The 9,218-nt window shown below is 41.5% G+C and overlaps 1 long non-coding RNA gene across 1 annotated transcript in view; it reads right to left on the bottom strand.

The window, feature by feature from the left end:
- Positions 1 to 3,215: 3,215 nt before the first annotated feature.
- LOC308585171 overlaps positions 3,216 to 9,218 on the bottom strand; it is a 91,809-nt gene continuing 85,806 nt past the window's right edge. The window contains exon 3 of the long non-coding RNA XR_014007110.1: positions 3,216 to 3,339. This is a non-coding gene — a long non-coding RNA (uncharacterized lncRNA). The remainder of the gene's footprint in view (positions 3,340 to 9,218) is intronic.

Here is a 9,218-nt window from a genome sequence, read left to right as displayed (position 1 = left end):
GCCACCAGCAGAGCAATCAGAAATGCCCATACCTCCATCCTTCTCTTGCTGTCTCTTTCTCCTTAATTTTTTCTCCCAAGAGACTGTGATCTACTTCCAGTACCCCAAGAGTCATCTGGTATTTAATATGGATATCTTTCCCTCTTATGGAATTGCTACTCCTTGTAACCTGTGCCTTGGGAAGGTACCAATCTGATGTAGGCATCAAAGCCTTCAGAAAGAACTCTGAGTTCAAGCTCTTATTAATCCAGCAATGAGGGCCAGGATAGTAAATGCATTACAATTGCAAAAGCCAACAAACTTATACCTGCATTTGAATCGATCCACAGTGCAGTACAATTGCTACTTCCACAGAGCACTTGCTAGTTGCAATCCATCAGAGGTGCCAACTTGAATAAAATATGAGGAAGGGGGCAAGTGAGCCCCACCTCACATAATCAATCACATAATGTGGCTCACGTCCACCAATAGAATGGCAATTGCCATGAACTTTGGCGGAGCCAGGCCCCTTCACATATTTTAGAGGGACACTGAAGGGACCTCAGCCCCTAGTTCTTCGCTCCTAGGTAACCTATTTCCTGTTGAGTGCAACAAAAATAGAGAACCTTTGTTCTGGACAGCCCTTTAAATGTTTTCTCATAGTCATGAGGAAAGGAGTCTGTGGTCGCTCGTCTAATTCTTCAGATGGCAAGGCAGCACACCCCCAGAGATGCCTCCTGTTGGCATTCCACTGCCCAAGGCAGCTGTCACAGCCTGCCTTGTGGGTGGACCGGCCCTCTGTTTCATAGCTGGTTATGATAAGAAACCCCCACACACTCTCCTCTGTCTATCGCAGTAGCTGCTGGTGCTAGATTTCAGGATCTGTGAGTTGGCATAATAACCCAATACTGGCATGAAGAGAGGGATCCAACGGAAACTCTGGCAGCAGATATTCAAAATGTGTGCTACATATTTCACTGCCTAATGGTCACCACCATATAATAGTCGAGCTCCTTTTTTCAAATCATTCCCAAAGCATTCACCACATAATGGTCACAGTAAGCGTGCATGAGAATGCCTTGCCCCCATTCAGACTACCTATTATCCTTCCTGTACCTGTTCACACAAATTCTGTGCATCCTAATCACACCAAAAACAGTTAGTAACAAGTAATAAGCAATATAAACATAATTATGTTTCTTCATACACACTGTTTCCTCGATTAATGGTCATGCTTTGGTTTTTCACCAATAATCGTCGCATCCCCCCTTTTTTGAAAAGAATAATTGGCATAAAAATGTGACAATTATGGTGAAATATGGTACTTAACACTAAACATATTTAAGCATTCGTTTGTCACCATAATAAGCATTGTTCAAAGAGGGAAGGATGAAAATATATTTTGGCCTTTCTAGTATGTGAAGATGGATGAGACAGGAATTTGAAGTCATACTCTAGTTTAAGAGCATTTTGTTTAGGATTTTCTGTTTTTTCAGTCCACATTTGAATGTCAGATGAACATCAATCCAAAATAATTTATGTACAGAAGGAATGCTCCAAAGCAAGACCCCTTAACACACTTCAGTTTCCAGTCCTTTAAGCTCACATTTCGTAGCCATTTCTATAGATGCTTATGGATGGATGTCAACCCACTTTAGCAACTAAATTGACTTTGAGAAATATTTGGGGGGGAACTCAATGCCATTTTCAACTGAGATTCAGGAAAAAAGATGCTGGTTTCCAGGCAAGAGATTAGTATTCACTTATAACAGGGAATATAATGATTCATTGGATGAGCAGTATTCAGCTTCAAAGCAGATACTTAATTTCTCCATCTGAAGCAGATAGAAATCAATGAGATCTTGTGGATCATGCAGAGACTGATTCTCCTTATGCTTCTCTATCTCCTCCTTTGCAAATGAAAGCACGATCTCTGAGCAGGGCAAGGCCTTCTTGTGGGGCCCTGGGAGATTTCCATGAGCCATGGGAGAATTTCATAAAGCTAAAGGAAAGATAGCAGAAATGCTGCCATTACCATGAGGAAGCTTGGTCACACCGTTTGTGCTTTGGATTAGCACTTTAAAAAACATGATCTGCACTATTCTTCAGAGCTAGCATATTAGTTTCTCACTAAGAAGAAGAAAGGTGTCCATCACTTTTCTGGAATCTCACAATGATTGGATTCTGTGAATTATCCCTAGCTGAAAATGTGAAAATAAAAAAAATCCTTCCAGTAGCACCTTAAAGACCAACTAAGTTAGTTCTTGTTATGAGCTTTCGTGTGCATGGAAGGATTTTTTTTATTTTGACTATGGCAGACCAGCACGGCTACCTACCTGTAACTGAAAATGTAAAAGAAAACTATGGCTCAAAATATTTTCCCAGCTCCCAGGCATCATTCCAAAACTGGGCACAATCAGAGGACCCCTCCTGGAACACGTTAGTGGCTTTTATGGTAGGTGGGTGTTGGGGGAATTCAAGTAAGTTCACATTTAAAAGCAAATTTGCCTAATACACAAAGGGAAAGACAGCCATCATTCAAAATGTACACTTCTCCATTTTTTAAATTTTTAATTGTATTTATTAAATCTTCCAGTTTGCCAGTCAAGTAATTCTGATCTTTCATCACAAAAAACTAAACCTTGAAGAAGGATGTTTTTTCTCCTTCCTTGTTTTCTCATTAAAGATCAATTACTTACATTTTCTGAATACATAAGGAGCTAGAAAATTAAAGTTGGACTGATATATCATAATGGATTCCAAAATATTGATTTGTGGTATTAAGGCCCTGATTTGTGGTATTCAGGGGGACCTGTTTGGCTTAGGAGAAATGAAAACAACTACTCACGATATGCCAAAAGCTACTTAATTTTTTAATGACAAAATCCATGGCTTCCATCAGCTTCTGGAACCGTTCATCTTCAAGAGCAAACCAGTGCCCAAAAGCCACAGGACATATCACATTGGAGACTGAATTAGGGATGGGCATGGAAGGGTCAAGTGGCTGTCCTGCAAAATAAAGTTATACTAATGTTAACTCAGCTGCTCCTGTTCATACTGAGAGTGGGAGTTCATGGTGGTCAAGAGAAATTGCTGGGATCTCCATTAGGAACCAAGAAAAACATATCACTTTCTTTTCTAAAATGGACAGAGGTAGTACACAAATATATCTTCATACGCCAGTTCAGCACCATCACCCCTCATCACATACCCTTTGAGCGTGCAAACGTTCCACAAGCTGATGGGCCTCCTCTGCTATTTGGTGCTCCATGCCTTTCTTCCCCAGCCCCAGCTTCCGCATAGTAACTACACCAAACTGTCTTTGTTGCCTCCAGGTGTGACCATTTGAAAATAAAATACCTACGAAAAATCAGTGAGAAATAATGACTTACAGAAATCAATGTGAAAAGTTGCCATCTCAGAACAAACCATGTTTATTGAAGTTCATGCCTTTGCATGTAAGAGCTGCTTAGTCTCTCCAAAGCAGAGAATTACAAGATGATGCAGAAAGGATTCTGGGTATAATTTGTGGGAATTTAGAGGAAAAACCTATCAAGCTTCTGGTGACCCTATTGGGAAAAGAATGGAAGTGGTAGAAATGGAAGTTCTTTTCTTTTTCTCTTGATAAATTTCCCTACAGGAATTGGAATTGCAAGATATAAACACGGGTGTAAAATAATGAATATACAACAAGTAAATAACTATGGATTTTTTTAAATAAATGACTACAGTGGAGAGTTTCCTGTTTAAATAAAAATGAAGGATTTATTGTTTTCAAATATGGAGGAAAGGTTGGAATTTTTTTGTGGGGGGGGGGGGCGGAGAGATAAAGTCATCATCCTGGATTGGAAGAGGACTATTCTTGACTCATACTGGAATGAACATTTAGAATATTTTGAATACACACATGAAGTTGATATCTGGCCACTGAAAGACCCTGTGTGAGAGGCAGGGTGGGAGACTGGGGGAAGAAAGGGAAGCACCCAGGTGAGAGCTGGGAGCCACTCCCTTCTGTGTGAGACAAGAGTTAAGACGTATCTTTGAGAGAGGGCTTGGCATTTCTCTCTCTCTCTTTTCCTTTCTTTGTTTTTATTTTGGTTATTTACTTATTTGTTTTAGTCAGTATGCTGAAAAGTTTCAGCAAACAAACCCAATTCAGCCAATTTTCCCCACACCGTTTTTAAGGATAGAATGTGTAATGTCAACCAGTTACTAGTTCTACTGGTTCCACCAGGCAGGATTTTTATTGAGGGTGAATTCTGAAATATACTCAGAGTCGCAAAGTGATTTCATGCTCTTTATTCAGCTCATAGTGGTGAGGAGGAATGAATGAAAGTCCCCTCAAAGTATCTGCTTTATATACATTATTTACACAATGGGCTGCACATGATTGGTTAATTCTGGAATTCTACTGTAAGCCAATCAGGTTGTGGATTCACTTGTATCTGGAGTATGATTGGGTGGTTCCTGCTAACCAATCATACTGCTGCATTGTTCTTGGACCAATCAGACTGCTGCATTCTGAATCCTATTGTTCTAGGACCAATCAGACTGCCGCAGTTTGGATCCTATTTAACTCAGTACATAACAAATTCTGTGCCATATTCTTGACAAGAATATTCTGCTTTGTTAGTTCTTCTGTAATGCTTCCTGAACACTCCCGCATTACTGCTGTCTGGGGAAACTATATCTATTGCAAAAGTGCGACAAAAAGAAGTCTGTGCATATGTAGTTTTCAGTAGAAAGTTAAAGGATGTGATAGAATGGAAATGAAACTCTATGACCACCTCAAAATCTTTGCAGGCATAAATATTATTGAAAATGGAATTGGATGTAACCACCTTGAAATTATTATGAGCACAAATTATGATGAATGTGTAATCAAAAAGTTTTCTGGAGGAGCCTTTGCTACTTGAGTCTGTGCCCAAAAGATGTTGGAAGAGCTTGCCGAGAGAAGCAGTCTTTTGTGCTTCTTAGAGATGTCATAATCAACCAAATCTCCACATGTGCTGAAGCCAGGTTTTCATACACCCCAACTAATGTGTCATATGATGGCATGAGGACTAGCCACACTTAATTAAAAAAGATATCCAGCGGGAAAATCCGGCTGGGAAAGGAGCCAGTACTTTATCTCTCATTAACATTCTGCACTTGCTCCTCAGGCTTCCTGCCATGCCTTCTTGCTCTTTGAAGTCACACAGAATGATTGGTGCTGATATTATTCTTTTAATCCCTGGCAATTGAGCTGAAATGTATGTCTATGATTAAATCATAATTTCAAAAAGGTTTCTACATGCTTCTGCTGATGAGGAATAGACATCCTGATCCACTTGGGGGATTCTGAACCTATTGTGATTCAATCACAGGAGTGACAGAAGCAGCAGGTCCTGCAACAAAATTTGGGATCTTTGGGGCTTATTTATGTAAGATCATACTCACAGTACACTCATTGGAATTAATGAAACTAAATTAGTCATGTCAGGCAATTCCATCATGTCTACTCTTAAGTGGGATAATGCTCTCTATAATCCTCCCACATGTACTTAAAGACTTGTACATGGTGCAATATTAGTTAGCTGTTACTATATGCTGTACACAAACACCTACGCGCCTCTTTTCTACTCGCCTCAGTTTCCCTGCTCTGGCCTCCCATTAGTTTACAAATTCTGCTCCCCTCTTGATTTCAAGCCAGTGAGAGTTACTCTTGAAACCCATCATCACAATAAATGTAATTACCAATTACCGTATATTGTCTCCCTGCTTATTTAACTTATATGCAGAATTCATCATGCGAAAGGCTGGGCTGGATGAATGCCAAGCCGGAATTAAGATTGTCAGAAGAAATATCAACAACCTCAAATAGGCAGATGACACAATCTTGATGGCAGAAAGTGAGGAGGAATTAAAGAACCTTTCAATGAGGGTGAAAGAGGAGAGTGCAAAATATGGTCTGAAGCTCAACATCAAAAAAACGAAGATCATGGCCACTGGGCCCATCACCTCCTGGTAAATAGGAGGAGAAGAAATGGAGGCAGTGAGAGATTTTACTTTCTTGGGCTCCATGATCACTGCAGATGGTGACAGCAGTCACGAAATTAAAAGACTCCTGCTTCTTGGGAGAAAAGCAATGACAAACCTAGACAGCCTCTTAAAAAGCAAAGACATCACCTTGCCAACAAAGGCAGTATACTTAAAGCTATGGTTTTCCCAGTAGTGATGTATAGAAGTGAGAGCTGGACCATAAAGAAGGCTGATGGCCGAAGAATTGATGCTTTTGAATTATGCTGCTGGAGGAGGCTCTTGAGAGTCCCATGGACTGCAAGAATATAAAACCGATCCATTCTTAAGGAAATCAGCCCTGAGTGCTCACTGGAAGGACAGATCGTGAGGGAGACAGTGCTCCTGAAGGTAGGAGTCTATCAACTGATGAAGATGATCATCCAAATGTCATAGACCAAATGGAGCAAACAGCACACAGACCTAGTGGTGGGAGGGCAAAAATCCTTAAATAAGAGACACGGGGGAATGATTAATGGACTTCAATGTCTGTACACTAATGCGCAAAGCATGGGAAATAAACAAGATGAGCTTGAGCTCTTGGTACAGCAAACTAAATATGACATAATAGGCATCACAGAAACCTGGTGGGATAAGTCCCATGAATGGAATGTAATAATGGGGGGATACAATCTATTTCAGAGAAACAGACCAGACAAGAAAGGAGGAGGAGTGGCGTTATATGTCAGGGATGTGTATACCTGTGAAGAGATCCAAGATTTAGAGCCAAAGTGAGAGCATTTGGGTCAAAATTAATGGAGAGAAGAATAACAGAGACCTCATTGTGGGAGTTTACTATAGATCCCCAAGCCAAACGGAGGACATAGATGATGCCTTCCTGGAACAGATGGCCAAGCATGCAAAAGGAAGGGAGATAGTAGTAATGGGGGACTTCAATTACCCGGACATTTATTGGATGTCAAACTCAGCCAAGAGCATAAGGTCAAACAGATTCCTCACTGGCCTTGCAGACAACTTCATTGTCCAGAAAGTGGGAGAAGCAACAAGAGGAACAGCCATTTTAGATCTGGTCCTAACCAATGTTGATGACCTGGTTAGTGGGGTAGAAGTGGAAGGATCATTAGGCGCGAGTGATCATGCTCTTCTGAAGTTTACTATACAGCGGAAAGGAGCAGCCAAGCATACTAGGACTCAATTTCTTGACTTTAAGAAAGCCGACTTCATAAAACTTAGGGAAGTGCTGGGTGAGATCCCATGGACAGTAATACTAAAAGGAAAGGGAGTTCATGATGGCTGGGAGTTTGTTAAGAGGGAGATAGTAAAAGCACAACGTCAGGCAATACCAATGAGACGGAAACATGGAAGGTGCCTAAAGAAGCCAGGGTGGCTATCTAAAGAATTTTTAACTGAGTTAAGATTAAAAAAGGATGTGTACAAAAAATGGAAAAGGGGGGAAACCACCAAAGAGGAATTCAAACAAATAGCAAGCACGTGTAGACACAAAGTCAGAAAAGCTAAAGCACAGAATGAACTCAGGCCTGCTAGAGAGGTTAAAAGCAACAAAAAAGGCTTTTATGGGTATGTTTGTAGCAAAAGGAAGAACAAAGAAACAGTGGGGTCACTCAGAGGAGAAGATGGTGAAATGCTAACAGGGGACACAGAAAGGGCTGAAATCCTCAATGCCTTCTTTGCCTCAGTCTTCTCCGATAAGGAAAACAATGCCCGACCTGAAGAATTTGGAGCAAATGATTCAGCAAAGGAAACACAGCCCAGAATAACTAAGGAGATAGTACAAGAATACTTGGCCAGTTTAGATGTATTCAAGTCTCCAGGGCCAGATGAACTGCATCCAAGAGTATTAAAAGAACTGGCAGATGTGATCTCAGAACCACTGGCAGTCATCTTTGAGAATTCCTGGAGAACAGGCGAAGTCCCGGCAGACTGGAGGAGGGCAAATGTTGTCCCTATTTTCAAAAAGGGGAAAAGAGAGGACCCAAATAATTACCGCCCAGTCAGTCTGACATCAATACCAGGGAAGATTCTGGAGCAGATCATTAAGCAAACAGTCTGTGCGCACCTAGAAAGGAATGCTGTGATCACCAATAGTCAGCATGGATTTCTGAAAAATAAGTCATGTCAGACTAACCTGATCTCGTTTTTTAACAGAATTACAAGCCTGGTAGATGAAGGGAACGCAGTGGATGTAGCCTACCTTGATTTCAGCAAGGCATTTGACAAGGTGCCCCCATGATATTCTTGTAAAGAAACTGGTAAAATGCGGTCTTGACTATGCTATGACTCAGTGGATTTGTAACTGGCTGACTGACCGAACCCAAAGAGTGCTCATCAATGGTTCCTCTTCATCCTGGAGAAGAGTGACTAGTGGGGTGCCACAGGGTTCTGTCTTGGGCCCGGTCTTATTCAACATCTTTATCAACGACTTGGATGATGGTCTCAAGGGCATCCTGATAAAATTTGCAGATGACACCAAACTGGGAGGGGTGGCTAACACCCCAGAGGACAGGATCACACTTCAAAACGACCTTGACAGATTAGAGAACTGGGCCCAAACAAACAAGATGAATTTTAACAGGGAGAAATGTAAAGTATTGCACTTGGGCAAAAAAAATGAGAGGCACAAATACAAGATGGGTGACACCTGGCTTGAGAGCAGTACATGTGAAAAGGATCTAGGAGTCTTGGTTGACCACAAACTTGACATGAGCCAACAGTGTGACGCGGCAGCTAAAAAAGCCAATGCAATTCTGGGCTGCATCAATAGGAGTATAGCATCTAGATCAAGGGAAGTAATAGTGCCACTGTATTCTGCTCTGGTCAGACCTCACCTGGAGTACTGTGTCCAATTCTGGGCACCACAATTCAAGAAGGACACTGACAAACTGGAACGTGTCCAGAGGAGGGCAACCAAAATGGTCAAAGGCCTGGAAACGATGTCTTATGAGGAACGGCTAAGGGAGCTGGGCATGTTTAGCCTGGAGAAGAGGAGGTTAAGGGGTGATATGATAGCCATGTTCAAATATATAAAAGGATGCCACATAGAGGAGGGAGAAAGGTTGTTTTCTGCAGCTCCAGAGAAGCGGACACGGAGCAATGGATCCAAACTACAAGAAAGAAGATTCCACCTAAACATTAGGAAGAACTTCCTGACAGTAAGAGCTGTTCAACAGAAACCCTGCCCCCTCTGACCTTTGCACAGGGAG

Source organism: Podarcis bocagei, assembly GCF_964188305.1.
Source record: "Podarcis bocagei genome assembly, chromosome: 4".
Classification (NCBI taxonomy): Eukaryota; Metazoa; Chordata; class Lepidosauria; order Squamata; family Lacertidae; genus Podarcis; species Podarcis bocagei.
Note: the sequence above shows the minus strand (reverse complement) of the source record. Positions and strands in the feature narration are given on the sequence as shown.